We start from the raw sequence: 17661 nt of genomic DNA on the forward strand, positions 1-17661 counted from the left end.
ATTGTTCTTGTTTTATGTGTGTGTTTTGTATTACTTTCTTGTTGGTGGTTCTACAAACAGTAATACTTAAAAAAAAAGATATGGCAGCTAATGGAGTTCATAGGGGGAGGAGGAGGCCCTCAGTCCCCTTGATGCTGGCAAACACTGAGACTGAACTGCACTTTCAGCAAGTAGTGGGGGCAGTAGATGATAATGATGTCCATGGAGAAGACGATGTTGAAGGTTTAGAGTAGTACATTGATATAATGTTGAAGGTTTAAAGTAGTACATTATACACTGCTGAAGGTTTAGAGTAGTACATCAATACAATGTTGAAGGTTTAGAGTAGTACATTGATACAATGTTGGTTTAAAGTAGTACATTATACACTGCTGAAGGTTTAGAGTAGTACATCAATACAATGTTGAAGGTTTAGAGTAGTACATTATACACTGCTGAAGGTTTAGAGTAGTACATTGATACAATGTTGGTTTAAAGTAGTACATTATACACTGCTGAAGGTTTAGAGTAGTACATCAATACAATGTTGAAGGTTTAGAGTAGTACATTATACACTGTTGAAGGTTTAGAGTAGTACATTGATACAATGTTGAAGATTTAAACTAGTACATCGATACCTTTATTATTTCTTTAGGACAAAAAGGGGTAGAATGGCTGAACACCAAGTTAGCATATGAGAGGGAGGGTGGTTTGGGGGACTTCCTTAGACATGGTCTAATGCAAACATAGGTCAGATTTTATTGCAGCAGTCATGGAAGTTAGGACCTCGGTTATTAGCCCATTGTTTCCCCTTCAGTCCATGTTAGTTAAAGTACCCATAATTCCCTCTGGAACCCCTGGTATTAGCAGAGTGAAGAGTGGAATCTGGTCCAGTTTGCTTAAGTACCAAGGATACAGTAAGCATGGACAGAGAGAAATGTGCCTCATAAAGTTGGCAAAATGAACCTGTCTCTGCACATGTAATCAAGCAGTGAGGGAGAAGATTTGAGGAGGAAAATTTGTTAAGATACTTGATTTGTTGAGCCCAGATGGTGTGCACAGGATTGTGGAGCAGGGGCCTAAAAATCTTAACAAGTGGCCATTAAGTAAGTTTGATGTAAAACCTTGGAAGAATTTGGTCTTAGACTTTGTGTATTTAATTGTCATAAAAGAAAAGCATGGCATTGTCATGGAAAAGAAATCCAAGCAGGCAAATGCCATATTGTGTTATTTCCTCATTATATGAAAAGTGCAGACATTATAGGAATGGGATAGATCTGATTGCTTTATGATCAGAACTTAAGGGAATGGCATTTACAAAACTCTGTAAGGTAATATATATTTCAACACATTTATATATATTTAAGCACATTTAGTACTACCATATCAATATGAAAACATGTCATTTTGCTCATTTTTTCATGGCCTGTGTTGAGGCCTATTCGTAGTATAGATGGTTTAAGAAGAAAATCATCATAGGCATCTTCCAGTAGCCAGTAGAACAGTTAAAAGTATGAAGTGAGGTTTCACCAGTGATACAAAGGGCTGAGGTAGCATGCCCTTTCAAGAGAAAGAAGGGGACTCCCTCTGTTGGAGGTCACAGATATTTTAAGGCTATCACCCCATTCAGGTGCGAAGCATTGCCGGACTTAATAAGGAAGGTAAGAAATTTTAATTGTGCATGGCTAGGCGTCTTATACTCCTCATGGTTCCTTGCCTGTGTTCCTAAAGATCTACCCAAATAAGGAAGTGAGACACTTTGTGCAGGGTTTCAGTAATGGTGTTCTCTTGCAGGCTAACCCACTAGTTAGATGTATGAATTTAAAACTTGGCAACAGTGCACAGATGTTTCTAGACAAGGAGTTGACAGTAGGCTAATTTGACGACCCATTATTTTGAATCTTTTCAGATTTTCCCATTAGGTTTTATCTTCATGAAGTGGCTAAGAGAATACTTGCTCATTCAGCACATATCTTACACAAAAGGTAGGGGGGAAGTCAATTATATCATGAATAAGGAGGTGACAAAGATCCAAAATAGATTGGTGGGTGATACAGATATGATTAAATAGATGGAGCATTTACCGTGGTTAGTTTAACTGGATATAAAAAAATGCATTCTACCAGTTACAAATAAACCAACAGAACTAGCACTTGTTGGGCTTCCAACTGGATAACGTGTCCATAGACTGTGTGGTGTAAGAGGGTATATGTGTAGATATGATAATATTTCAGCCATTGGCATATGCCTTTAAAAGAGATACTGCTTGGAACACTTACTACCATGCAGATATTTAATGCTGATGGAGTATTGTAAAGGGTTAACAGAACTTGGCATTCTTGGTGTACAGAATGTTCCAACTGGTGGCATTGTGATAGTTTGAAAGCAGGGAAAGACGTGTTGCTACGGCAGAGATATCATTAACTACTCTTGGAAATTGCATACGTGTGTGCATGTGTGTGTGTGTGTGTGTGTGTGTGTGTGTGTGTGTGTGTGTGTGTGTGTGTGTAAAATAACCATGGACAACTTTCATTAATTGGTGGTAAGATATCACTGGAAAGCAGTGGACTGGGAACAAGAAGGTAAGATGCTGCGGTGATAATGATTTTAACTTTACTTGGTAGCTTGTAAATTTATGAGACTTGCTAGCCTGTTTCTGTGCTTTATTGTAGTAGGGAGATAAAGATTTATTGCAAGTATTGATTATTTTTTCCTGTATTAAACAGTTTTATTGATACAACTATTCCACAATAATGATTAGTTCTTAAATGTTCTATTATATTTGGTTAGATCTGGACTGTCTTCTCAGTGCAACTATTTAGGTGTATGTAGAAACTAGAGTTATAGGTGGCAACTAAATGGAAGGCTACTTTTGTAATTTGCTAAGGTTATTTATGATTTGCATCAGGTTTGGTTTGAGAAATCCCTAAACCATGTGATATCTGCAGTTGGGCTACTAGTAATTTTAAATGAGATACATGATTTGTAGTCAAATTTAACTTTGAGAGGTGTGTAAATTTAGACCAGTTTGGTAACACAAGACCATTAGTTCAACGGCAGAGGATAGACACTGCAACTGACAGAGTAAGACATTTAACAAATTGAAAGCAATTTAAACAGCAATAAAATACAAGTAGCTATGACTAGGTATCCAATAGCCGATAAAGTGCAGTAGCAAGATTACAGATTAAGGTTAGCCGGTTCAATTCAACAACTCTGTTAATGAAAGAGCATGGAATGCAGTCAAATCACTGAACAGCAGTACATGATGGCAGACTTTGCAACAAGTGCAATCCAACAAGACAGAAACCAATTAGCACCAGTGAAAATGGGTACAAGGCAAGGCAGTGAAGTATATCAAACAGAAATATCATTTTGGAAGGCAGTTCTAACAATGCAGAAAAGTACAGTACTGAAAAAAATAATACAATTTCTCAAGTGAGATATGGATTATACTCGTTTTAACAATAACCAAAATGTCAGGGAGATCATATCAAACTTGAACTGGTTTCAACAATAACAGAAACAATAACAGAAAAACCAGACAGCAGCAAATAATTCAAACTTAATTTAAACCTTGTTGGCTTCAGGTTATATATTTTGCATTATTATGGTCACTTAATGAGTCAGGTAGAATTTCCAAGGAGTGGATGTTGTTGGTATATGATGTTAGTATCCAGTTGTGTATGCTTTTCTTGCCACCACTTTATCAGTGCTTGTTAGATCTAATATCATTCGAGTAAATCTAAACAGATTGCTAGGGATAACTATTGCTGGTGTGGTGATTCAGCTATGGGTTTGGACACTCTGTTTATATCATCTAGTATTACAGTTTGTTTTTAGTGTTTTATGATAAACATGACAGTATGTCCATTAGCATATTAATACTGTTATTGATTGTTTGTGAGTGGATGTATATTATGGCTCTGTACAACTGTGTATATGAGTTCTGTATTACAATGGCAAGTAGGAGTTGAGGTGTGTCTAAAGAGTGCCTGGTGAATTGGTATTAATTAGTTGTATATTCCTAGAATACATTATGCAATTTTTTCCTGTGTTTTTAGAAATTCTTTCATTTCTGATCATATTATATTCGGGTTCCTATCGCGTGATCAAAAATTGTAAATGGCAAGCGCATATTGAGTGAACCCGATTGGTCGAAACGGCTTGCCCCCCTGCCTACAGCATTTAGGTAAGTATAGTTTTTTATTTATTTTTTTATTATATTTTCGAAATTTCAAACATCGCTCATATGTTGTCGACCGTATGGTGTTCGATATTTGACTTTTTCGAAAATATAATATAGATCCTTATATTCATATGGGGTTATTTCTATGTTTTGAACATTAGGTTTTAGCCAGGGTTCTGTAACTATCCACTAGTGTTCTCAAGAGGAAGAAGGGGGTGGGATGAGTTCTCACTGGGTGTGAGACATAGGCTATGGTTCTACATGGGGAGGGGACTGGACTGATACTTCATTATCTATAAGGCACATTTCACAATGCATGTGATGATTTCCCTGCAGCCTGTCCTATTAATAGGTAGGTATTCAGCTGATAAAGATGATCATAAGTAATTTGGGGAAATACTCCATTTCTTGTATTGAAAAGGCACATGGGAAAGGAAATTCTCCTACAATTGGAATTACAGGTTGAACACTCCTAAAGAAATGATATTTATATGTGGGATAGCAAGAGGATGCTCCTACCAGAATACTTTTAGTTGGTAATGTAGGTGGTACACTCCCACTGATTACTCAGATAAAGCATGATCCTCAGTTCTTATAACCCTTGGATATAATGATCCAAATTAATAGATGACTAAAGGTCTTATGAATAGATGACCAGACCAGATTAGAAGCCAGGCTGACATGGCCAAGTCTATCACTAGAAATCAATATAGGTGAAAGCTGACTCTGATGTGATGAATCTTTGAAATAAAGAGATGATCATTGTACAGTCTATATAAATATGGAATGTTGTATAAATATTTATTATTATTATGATTATTATTATTATTACTGTTGTTGTTGTTGTGGTCCTGTAATAATTGAAACTGGGTGCCGTTATTTAACTTGTATTTACAAAATAAAACATCTGTTCATATCACAATGATGCCTGAGTATGTGTTTCATGAGGAGTGTAGAGCTCAGAACAAAAGGAAGTTGTTTGTTCAGACGTTTGGCAAAACCTGTTCTAGAAAAATGCATTCGGTCCTAATGATTGAAGCACTACAAAGGCTATACAGATCAGATGAACTTCAAAGGAGTGCAATGGAAAGAATTTTGTATCAGAAACAGCATGAAGATAGACAAAAGCAATGCTGTTATGTCTATTGCTAAATAAGGAAAAGTGAGACAGACATGATAGAAACCTTTAAAATATATTAGGAATAAACAGAGTAGCACCAGTAACATCATGGTCCATGGATGATATAAGGAAACATACTTTTTTCCTAAGAGAGAGAGATGTAAGAGCATTATGCAGTTTTTTTATCATGCTTTGGAGCTAAAAGTTGTGATAAAATTCAACATTCATACAGCAGAGAATATGAAATTCTTGTACTCTATAAAGAATTGTAATGTAGCCTGAACAGGATCTGTTTATAGCTTTTAATAGTAGTAAAATGTTTAGATTACAAAAAGCCCAGCAATGTTTATCTGCCATAATCACTTATGAGCCTATATGTTTGTATTACCTTATAACACGATAGGATTAAAACTATAGCTGGAGTAAATGCATGAAAAAGCTGTGCCCTACCACACATTTATTTAAAATTAATGTCATGTTAAAGGATATGGTTATTTTTCATCATTACTGTAGCATTCCCAAAATGTTTAATTCATATGTTTCCCATTTAAAAGAATATGATGGCCTAAGCAAGCTTTGAAATAATGGTGTAAAATGATGCCAGATTTTCAAGAGACGTCAGCAATGGGAACTTAAACATGAGCAGCAGTTGCATTATATGTTGCTGAATGTAGCCTTGAATGAACATATAACTAGTCTTTATTCTACTGATGTTTTAATACGGATGCTTTACCTGCCTTCATAATCAAAGCTGTGCTCTTCAGAAACCTGAGACAAAGAATACATGGTTACCATGGAACATGTTGCTAAAGTAAAGAATGGTTACCAGATGGGATCAGAAGATATGACCCTGGGGTGTTTGATTACTACAGTTTATTAACATAAAAATGGAAGTAATTGACATCTCAGGATTTGAAACACAGATACATTATTTATATGGTATCAACTGGTACAGCTTGGCACTGCTATTATGTGAGTGCTGCATCCATTCTAGATAGCTTTCATATAAGGATTAAACAAATGAAAACTTCCTTCATAAGTGGATTAATCAAACGAAAAAGCATATGAGACAATTATTCAAGCTTCACTTCTAGAGAAGAGGGTGTCTGTAAAATCCAATGTATTTGGTTCAGAACACAGACTGTGAAATACCCTTATCACCCACCTATCTCACTGCTACCAGTAAGGTACATTCCGGATGGGAAAGGTGTAGGAAGGCAGTGGAGTATCATTTTTCTCATTCCACTGTGACAACATTGCTGTCATGTTTGTGGAATATCTCCGTGTCTATTTTTCCATAGCTCATTTCTAAAAAAAAACACAGGCTCAAATTTCAACTTCTAACTTCCTAACTACAGTCCAGAATAAGTAACACAACATTGATCTCCCATAATGAAATATTTAGCTGACATTCCTTGCATGTTTGGCAGGGGAGAAGTCCGTAGATTAAATTCAAACTGTTAGATTACATTCCTCCAACCACACAAACTTACAAACACACACACATACACACACACACACACACACACACACACACACACACACAACCTGCATCAAACGAGTACAACAATACAAAGTCCATACTAACTCTCTGTTAATCTGGTCTGGTCTGTAGAAGAGACAATTTTACTTTTGTAGTGTGTCTCATATAAAAGTTATTGAATAATAAATAAGGCACATGACAGTGTTCTCATCAATTGAAAATTACACTTAAAGACTATAATGCAAGTTAATCTGATGGTATAATATTTATATCAAAAACAAGAGTTTACATTTTAATTTACAAGTTCAATTACTTTACATCACATTTTTTGAATACAGTTTTATTCTGTTACGTATACATTTTACTTATTATATGTGTTCTCCAAATGTAGTTTTCAGATTAAAGTAAAAATCAGGTTCCCATAGTCTCTGAATATCTTTGTACTATACCCCAGCTACCACCATTATAGCAAGCTGTGTTACAACCTTGTAAACACCATCTGAAGGTATATTTTGTTTCAAAAGTTTGAGCATTTTTAACTTGCTGAGTGATCTAAAAGTCATTTTTATTTACTTATCTATAAAGCATTCATTGTTTTTAATTATTTTTGTTTGTGTACCACAGAAGTGTTAATTTTTCTCGTACTGTGTATGAATATATTTTAATGTGCACTACATACACATAAATCTGCCTAAAAATGTCAGATATTCTGCTCCAAATGCACAAACTCATGACTACATGTACAATTCTGCTACTTATTGTAGTCACAAAAACACCTCTGCTGCCATTTTTTAAAGTAAAATGTAAATCATTTTTTTTCCATTAAAAAGTATTGCTTTTCTTCTTTATTCTGTGAACCTTGAGAAAAGCACAAGGCTTGAGTTAGTGTAATATGAGCAATTAACATTTCAGAATTGATTTGTATCATACACAGACACACAACGCTTGCGTAGTCATGCACGCACACACATAGACTGGTGCTGCGATGCCTTGTGTTTGAGTATGGAGAGCTGTATTGTACACCACCGTGCATTGGAAGGTAGAGGAGACAAGAGTAGACAAAAACTCTTTTGTTTTAGTAAAATCTCTGCTCATCCTGGCTTTTCACAGCAACTGGTTTTCTTTCATTATTGTAATTTTTATAGTGTTTTTTGTTATTCATTGTGTAGCTCTTCTATTAGCAAACTACAGAGCGATAGTCACACATTAAGACTTGCTTATTGAAAAGATGTTTTGTGAAAGAATGGGAAAGGATTCTTAGACAGCAAGAGGCAGAAAACAGATTAAAATATTCTGCAGTATGAGAAACAAAAAAGCATATTAGTATGTTATATCCAAGGCATATCCAGTGATATGATCTACAAGCCATTATCTCATAAGTTCCTAGTAGGTAGGTGGTTACAAAGGACATAAGAACAACACTAGACAAGCAGCCATGGGGACCTCAGGATGCCTGGCCTTAAGCTTCATTAAGCAGACACACTTAAAACTTCATGACATCCTTTTTCCAGAAGTTTGCTGACCTCCAAAACTGGGCATGGCCATATATAATAATTCTGGGGTAACTTTGTGTAGACCCATCCAATCATCAATACATTAAATATAGCCAAGATAATGTTTTCTTTGATTTATAATGGTAACTTATTCCTAAGACTGTGAATACAATGAGTTATGACTCTAGTCCCTAAGGAGTTGTATTTATATGTTGGGATATATATATAAGTCCCTTGTGTGGGTGTTGAGAACCACTGGTTTTGTGAAGAAACAGGAGGTTAAACAGGATTGGGTCTTTTGTGTCTGGAACAGTAAAACAGGTCATGTGAGAGCAGCCATTACTTTACTGAGTATAAAGAGATTTGTGCTAATCTGTCAGAAGAGTTGAAAGATTTGGGCCTTTAATTTTTATTGGCTTGAAATCCTAGTTAGTAGTTTTCTGATCATCATCACAACTCCATTTGTAGCCTATTTGGCATCTTGAATTTGTTATTTTAGACAACACTTCTGCCTAATTTTTTTTAGTTTAATGATCTACCTCTTGCAATCGATTTCATGTTCTTTAGATTTACAAAAAGTATTCAAGTATCTATAAGATTAGACTATTTATATTTCCAGTGTAAAAATGTTTAATATTAAAAGATAGAGTATGCCTCACTGGATTCAACACCACCGTGCACTGATGGTGATTCCTGATTATTTTTATCAAGAAAAAAATACAAGGTGAAATCATACATGTAACATGATAAGTAAATCAAGTCTTCTGTTACACTTCTGGTGTGTGTGTGAGAGTGTGTGCATGCATCAGCATATGTGGTGGTGTGTGGACATGTGTGAGTATGTGTGTGTGTGTGTGTGTGTGTGTGTGTGTGTGTGTGTGTGTGTGTGTGTGTGTGTGTGTGTGTATACACACATGTATGCATAGGCGCAAGTGTGTGTGTATGTGCATGTGTGTGTGTGTGTGTGTGTGTGTGTGTGTGTGTGTGTGTGTGTGTGTGTATGTGTGTGTGTGTGTATATATACACTCATGTATGCATATGTGTGTGTGTGTGTGTGTGTGTGTGTGTGTGTGTGTGTGTGTGTGTGTGTGTGTGTGTGTGTGTATACACTCATGTATGCATATGTGTGTGTGTGTGTGTGTGTGTGTGTGTGTGTGTGTGTGTGTGTGTGTGTGTGTGTGAGAGAGAGAGAGAGAGACAGTGAATCCGATGATTGTACTGATTTTTCTTATGCTGCCTAGTGTAAATAAATAGCTGAATGAGTCAGTGGCACCAGGATTGGGTCTTTTGTGTCTGGAACAGTAAAACAGGTCATGTGAGAGCAGCCATTACTTTACTGAGTATAAAGAGATTTGTGCTAATCTTTCAGAAGAGTTAAAAGATTTGGGCCTTTAGTTTTTATTGGCTTGAAATCCTAGTTAGTAGCTTTCTGATCATCATCACAACTCCATTTGTAGCCTATTTGGCATCTTGAATTTGTTATTTTAGACAACACTTCTGCCTACATTTTTTTAGTTTAATGATCTACCTCTTGCAATCGATTTCATGTTCTTTAGATTTACAAAAAGTATTCAAGTATTTATAAGATTAGACTATTTATATTTCCAGTGTAAAGATGTTTAATATTAAAAGATAGAGTATGCCTCACTGGATTTAACACCACTGTGCACTGATGGTGATTCCTGATTATTTTTATCAAGAAAAAAATACAAGGTGAAATCATACATGTAACATGATAAGTAAATCAAGTTTTCTGTTGCACTTCTGGTGTGTGTGTGAGAGTGTGTGCATGCATCAGCATATGTGGTGGTGTGTGGACATGTGTGAGTATGTGTGTGTGTGTGTGTGTGTGTGTGTGTGTATATTTGTGTGTGTATACACACATGTATGCATAGGCGCAAGTTTGTGTGTGTGTGTGTGTGTGTGTGTGTGTGTGTGTGTGTGTGTGTGTGTGTGTGTGTGTGTGTGTGTGTGTGTGTGTGTATATATATATATATATATATATATATATATATATATATATATATACACACTCATGTATGCATATGTGTGTGCTGTGTGTGTGTGTGTGTGTGTGTGTGTGTGTGTGTGTGTGTGTGTGTGTGTGTGTGTGTGTATACACTCATGTATGCATATGTGTGTGTGTGTGTGTGTGTGAGAGAGAGAGAGACAGTGAATCCAATGATTGTACTGATTTTTCTTATGCTGCCTAGTGTAAATAAATAGCTGAATGAGTCAGTGGCACCAGTTAATAGGAGGAATAGTTTCAATGATCAAATAGACCTATTTTTAATATTACCTGAATGATAGTATTCTCTTCAGATGCACTATATATGTGTTTATTCCAGCATTGTTATCTATAACTGGCACTGCACTATAGGTATCAACATGTTAATTTCTATATTTTCCAAATAAAAGGGTGAAAAGGTCATGCAGATAAACCATTTATTAAAAAACTGCAAGAAAAACCTAGATAAGTTAGATGTTCACTGTGTACTACCTTGAACCTCCTGAAGTGGAGGCCCATGGGATATACGCAAATAATCCCTTAAGGGTATACCAGTGTTTCAACTACATGCAGAGCTGGATCCAGCACTAGGCAACAAAGGCAGTCACCTAGGGTCCCGTGGCTACAAGGCCCACTTTGGCCAGGAGGCCTCAACATAACAAAATAACTTAACACTGTGGTGGTGGCATCTTCTCCTTTCAGGAGGACCATGCATACATCACATGCATGCATACCAACGCAAATGTAAACCCAGTCCACACTCGCCTGTAGAATTTAACCTAGCTGTTCTATTTATAAAGAAGGTAAGTGCATGCATTTGTGTGGTGTGTATGTATATAATTTAAACTAGCATTTCAAATGTTTCTGCATGAGAGAGAAAGGGTATGTATGCGTATGTATGTGTATGTAATTTAAACTAGCCATTCTGTTTCTAGGAGAGATAGTGTGTGTGTACTGTATAAGAGAGAAGGTGTGTTTCTGTGTGTATTCTGCTGTGTGAGACAGTAGGTGTGTCTGTGTATGTTTGTGTTGCTGTGTGAGAGCAGAGAGAAGGTAGGTGTGTGTGACAGAGACCAGAGAGAACGTAGGTGTATGTGTGTGTGTGTGTGTGTGTGTGTGTGTGTGTGTGTGTGTGTGTGTGTGTGTGTGTGTGTGTGTGTGTGTGTGAGAGCAGAGAGAAGGTAGATGCGTATGCATGTGTGTATGACAGCCGAGAGAAAGTAGGTGTGTGTGTGTGTGTGTGTGTGTGTGTGTGTGTGTGTGTGTGTGTGTGTGTGTGTGTGTGTGTGTGTGTGTGTGTGTGTGTGAGCAGAGAGAAGGTAGGTGTGTGTGTGTGTGTGTGTGTGTGTGTGTGTGTGTGTGTGTGTGTGTGTGTGTGTGTAACATACCTCTGAACTGTCCAGATTTTGATTCATAATTCTGGTCTGTTTCTCATAAAATTTGCGGTCTTCTGGCAAACCACAGAGGACTAAAGTCATTAAATAAGGACATATATGAGTTTTAGACTTCACATCCTTCAGAAAATGCATGCTAACACAAATCCTGTTATTCTAGCAACTTTCTTAGTTAAAAAGTGCAATATTTAAAATCTGTCCATATTTTTGGCATGTTATATCCCCATTATTTTAGGCTTGTCCAGACATCTTGTGCTAACAGGTTGAGTAGAGGTTGAGGAGAGGTGTAATGCCCTAGTTCGGGGGGGGGGGGGGTTGGCTGATTAGTCTATTAACTTGATCAGGCTTGACCCTGTAACTTGGTTACAGCAGAAAAGAGCCTTTATCCTCTACACCACTACCAGACTGCTGATAGAATTGTGAATTCGATTTTCCGTACATTTTCAGGGAATTATGAGTTTCATTACACTTTCAAGGGATTATAAACTATCACAACTCAAGTTATCTTCCTCTACTATTAAATGGTTTGCTACCTATCTTACTAATCGACAACAATCAGTAAGATGGCAAGCTACCTGCTCCCCTTACTTACCAATCCAAACTGGGGTGCCTCAAGGCTCGCTTCTTGGCCCTTTTCTCTTTAATATTTTCACAAGCCAACTGCATACTTCCTGTACAGCATCCTCCCTGTTACAATATGTGGATGACTCTATCCTTATTACCTGTTCTGACAGTTTCTCTAACCTCCTCTCTACTACTCAACATAGTTTCTTATCTGTAGAAAATGGCTAACTGACAACCAACTAATTCTAAAAGCCAAAAAAACAAAGCTACTACTCTTTTTTTTCCAAAAACCCTCTCTATCCTCAAATCAGCCTTCACCATTTCTTCTCTTGACAATACTATCATATAACCTGACCCACATACTAAACTTCTTGGTGTTATTCTCGATGACCTATTACAATTTGATACGCATATTCAGCACTGTATTAAAAAGACCAATCAAAAACTTGGCCTACTCTACATACATAAAAAAATACCTAGCCCTTGACTCTAGGCAGAAACTAGCTCAGGCCTTCCTCCTACCATGTCTAATTTATGCTTCCCCCATCTTTTCACATCTACAATCTAGCCTTTTAGCTAAACTGTCAGTCATACTACAGTGTTGCAAGATTTGCTAGTAACCTACCCTACAAATCTCATCACTGCCTTGCACTAAACCAACTCCCGTGGCTTGACTTCCCCAGCACCTGCTTCACTCCCAGCTGCAAATGACTCGCTCTACTCTTAAAACCCCTTTCCTGTCCTGCTCTATGCTCACTAATATCACATTTTACCCCTCCCAGAACTCTCCACAGCTCTGACCAGCTCCTTCTGGGCATTTATAAATCAAACAAAAACTTTAGTAAACGTCTTTACAAATATAGTATTTTCCATGCATGTAACAAACTCTCCCTTAACATCCGAATCATTTCTAACATAAATCTCTTTAAATACAAACTTAAAACTTTTCTCCTAAATGTCAACACCTGTCACTGCAATGATACCACTTAAATCCCACCTTACCACCTTACTACCTCTCACACTTTTAACACCCACCTATTGCAAGTGTCTTATCTCATTGTCATCTCTTACTCTTTTTGTTGATAAAAAAAATGTCTAACTTTTGTACTGCATGTTATGCACATTATTGTAATGTTTATGTAAACTTTATTCTCAGGCCTTTTGTAAATTTCTAATGTTCTCATGTAAAGCACATTATTGTATTGTTTGCATACACATTGTCAGATGTTTTTCTTTATGTAACTTTGTAATAACTGTCTGAAGATTTTCTCCTCGGGTCCCCCTGAAAACAGCCACTGGCTCAGTTGGACTGACCTGGTTAACAAATGACAAATAAATATATAAATAAATAATCAGCTTCAGTGCATTTTCATGGAATTGTGAGTTTCAGGCAAAGAGAGGTTTACTGTCATGCTAAGTCTGTTTTCAATGTGCAACTAACAGTTTTGTTTAGCAAATGGCAGTCACTGTTTGTGCTGTATAATTTTAAAGCAGTGTTAGTATCATAATTGCCTTTATTGCAGAAGTCTGTGGGTTCTACTCCCACACCATGTATATGGAGTGCTGATATTGCAGTGCTCTTTTGATTGTGAATTATTTGGTGCATTTTAAGGGGGGATGGGGTTCTGCATTCCTGAGTGTGTCCTCATTTGTATGAGATGCCTAACAACTAGGAACTTGTCAGTTTGTCAGCCATTCCCTATTGCAATATTACCAGCTTACCATTCTTTTAATGTAACATAGGCAATTAATTCTTCAAAGGCAGCAGTTAGTAAACACTGAAATGTAAAGTTGTTTGCCAGTAGCAACCTCTTCTTTAGTTACAGATCTCTTTAATGTGGAATTATTCGAATGACTTTTACTTATACAGAGATTCTGCTTAATGACTGATACTGGTGGATTGTAAGTGTGAGGGTTTTTTATGGTTAAAATGTTCTAAAATATGCATTATTGTCATTATTGGGCCATCCATTTGTTTCATTGCTTACTTGAAATGTTCAAACTACAAATTTAAAGCATGCTCTAACAAGTGGTGCTGTATTATACAAGGAATATAATTTATACAATCAGGAAGGTGAATCAAAAAACACATACGTGCATGTGTGGCCTGAAAAATGTGTTAAAGGAGCCTAAGGTTTGAACACAGTCCAAAGGTAAACTTAATTCTCCACCGGCCAGATGCATTTTATTTGAATGTGGGTTTTAAAGCCGTTTCAATGAATATGAGTTTCAATGGCAGAAAAGTTTAGTGCTCGTGCTAAATCTGTTTTCATTCTGACACTGTATTGCTTGTTTATCAAATGGCTATAAGTGTTTGTGCTATTTTATTTCAATATCTGTATTCATTGTAGAAATAAATAAGAAAACAGTATGCACACTGATATGTTTTAACAGTGTTTATCATTACTGGGGAGAAATAGCCAAGCAATGGAATATTGGAATAGCAGGGAAGGGGGATTGGGGTTGTTACAGGAAGTGCTACTTTGGGGGAGCCCCATATATTACCCTGCCTAGGGCCTCATTTGACCATGATCCGACTCTGGCTACATGGCTTCTTATTGCCCATAGCTGTTTACTTGTTAAGTCTTTATGGGTATATTCGGGCCAATAAAGCCAAACCCCACTAGCTGTAGACATGCATATTTTTAGCCATTTTGTACCTTGTCAGTGCAAAATAATTGGATTGTTTGGCTATACTTCAGAAACACGGATATTTTAAAATTATTTTAAGTTAAAAATTGTAGTACGAAATTCATATTCAGTGATTGTTGTTAGGGCTGTTAAACTATAATGGATAACATAAGTGCAGCATTTGTTATAAATATACCCATGAAATGAGAGGAGTTTTTATTTTTATCAAATAATTGCATAACTGTAACAGTTTATATTCAACTATCAGCAGTAAACTAGGCCGATCTCTTATATTTTATTGTAATACAGGGGTGCAAATGTTGAATATTGTTCGTGTGTTGGAAGAGCAGAAATGAGCTGTCATACATTTTCCTAGTACCAAACAGGTTGTAGCATATGACGTGTCTAATGCTACAAGGTATCCCTAGATACTGAATAAAATATGGGGTGCTGTTTAAGAGGATAACAACATTAATTTAGAGGTAGATAATAAGTGGATAACAAGTGCGTGCCTTCTCATTCTGCCTATGTCCCTAACTATTGTATCCCCCCTCACTTTCAGTATCCTCGATCAAAAATTACCTTTTAATGTTGTAATTATATAGCAGGCTTATTTACTGTTACCTCCCCTGCCTTAATTATCTCAATATCATAAAAACTGTGTCATGTGACAGAGGTACTTATTTAGGTTTCTCTTTAGCTAACTGCTATGTGCATCTAAGTATTCTTCTCAGTTATTTCTATATTTTATTTTTGAATGCAGTGTCATGGAGGCAATAGATATGAATTTCTGACACATTGGGACACCAGCTTCATCTCTTGCAAAAGTTGCTGTGATGCCCATGCACTGGCCCAGTAATCAAGGAGCCTCAATACTCACCACTAAAACGAGTGAGGGGTGTCCACATTGGGAAGGATAATAAGTACACACACAGTAAAGTACAATTTCCCTTAAGAGCATACAGAGATCACAGTCAGTCTGGGGCTGGTTTCTTCCTTTCTCTCCAGATCCCCAATAAGACTCCCGACTGGCACAGCTATAGGGTACAGCTCTCAGCCTAGTGGTCAAGCTAAAACCTCCAGCACCCTCTCTGTCTAGCTAGTGCTTCATGTCCCTGCCAAAGTAGCTGACACACACACACACACACACACACACACACACACACACACACACACACACACACACACACACACACACACTTTGAGATATGAGTTATATACAAACACACAGACACTCCTGGGGAAGGCTGGCACAGGTTCCCTAGCTATGCCCACTTCTCTGCCCAGGCTATAAGGAAGAAATCACTGCCACCAACCATTAATATCAGCTACTAATAAGGTCCTTACCAAAAGGGTTTCCAGTTTTACTGTGCAATATTATTATTATCCAATTAGTAAGTATGATGAACAGCAAGGCTTATTGGAGTGGTTTTGTACAGTATCACTATATACATGCAATGTACTCTAGAACTTAAATAATCTCTACACAAAACAGCCACAGTTGAAAGGTTTAAAAATATTTAATAATAAAAATGCAAGACTAATCTCCTCAATTCAACACAGTAGTAGTCAAGAGTTCAGACATCACAGGAAAATGCTTAAAATAATACTGTAGAATAGTCTGACATAACTATAGAAAACAGCTAGTCTATTCTTACTATTTTCTATCTATTTCTAAGAGAAACAATGTTCTAAATAACTTACATACATACAAAGCAAAGGCAGGGTACTGTTGAGGAGATGTGCTCTGATTCTCTCTCTCTGAGAAAGTTTTAAATTGATAATACATCACTGCTGACTCATTAAAGATTGCATCATTCTTAACAGTCTTGATTTAGCTTCCCAGGCTAACAGAAACTCAAAATGTACATTTCTTTTTGTAATGTGCACCTGCAGGAAGCCATAGCAATAAAAGACATTATATATGTAAAATCTAGCAATTAACTCTGGTCTTAAAACAATAGAAAGAATTTGCTGGTCCAGACATCACGGCTCCTAGTTTGAGATCAGTCATACAATGCTTGACTTATCAGCTTTCTTCCAGCAGAGTGCACTCTGGTTACATTTTTGAAGCTCAGTACAACATATAGTTTAATCATAACATATAGTTCTTTTACATTTGTAAAACCAGCCTGTGGATTATATTAATATTTACAAATCACATAGAATTATTTACAAGAGTCTATCTGGCTGGGCTGGCAGTCTTTCACTTTTTCACATTTCTCCCCCTCCCTGAGAACTCAAGCTAGTTTTTCAAGTGTCCCTTGAGAAACATTGCTTGAGAGGGTTAGGTCTATCTGAGTATACCTTACCCCATTCCCTGTCTTGAGAGCCCATCTGTGTTGGCATTGCTAATCCCACTGTGGTGCTGCACTGACATATCACATGCTTGCAACCCTAGGCTCCATCTTAGCAACTTGGCATTTTGCTGGCTGACTCAGTGTGACTATGTTAGGGGATTGTGATCTGTAACTACAGTGAATTTTCTTCCATACAAATAAGGCTGAAGTTTCTGCAGTGCTAACACTATGGCTAGACATTCCTTTTCTACTGCTGCATAGTATTTCACAGTTGCTATTCATGACTAGCTAACACTTAAAATATAATTTATGGTTTGGTCAAGTGATGATGGCATTGTGATTGAAACTTCACTGATTCTTATGCCTCAGTCAGTATCAGTAAATACATACAGACTGCTGATTTGGGTCAAAAAGCTTATTTGGTTTGATCTATTTCAATTAATAGGAGGAATGGTTTCAATAATTAAATATAGCTATGTTTAATATTACCAGATAGATGC

The sequence above is a fragment of the Protopterus annectens genome, chromosome 1.part1 (genome assembly GCF_019279795.1).
Source record: "Protopterus annectens isolate FY-2018-M chromosome 1.part1, PAN1.0, whole genome shotgun sequence".
NCBI lineage: Eukaryota > Metazoa > Chordata > Ceratodontiformes > Protopteridae > Protopterus > Protopterus annectens.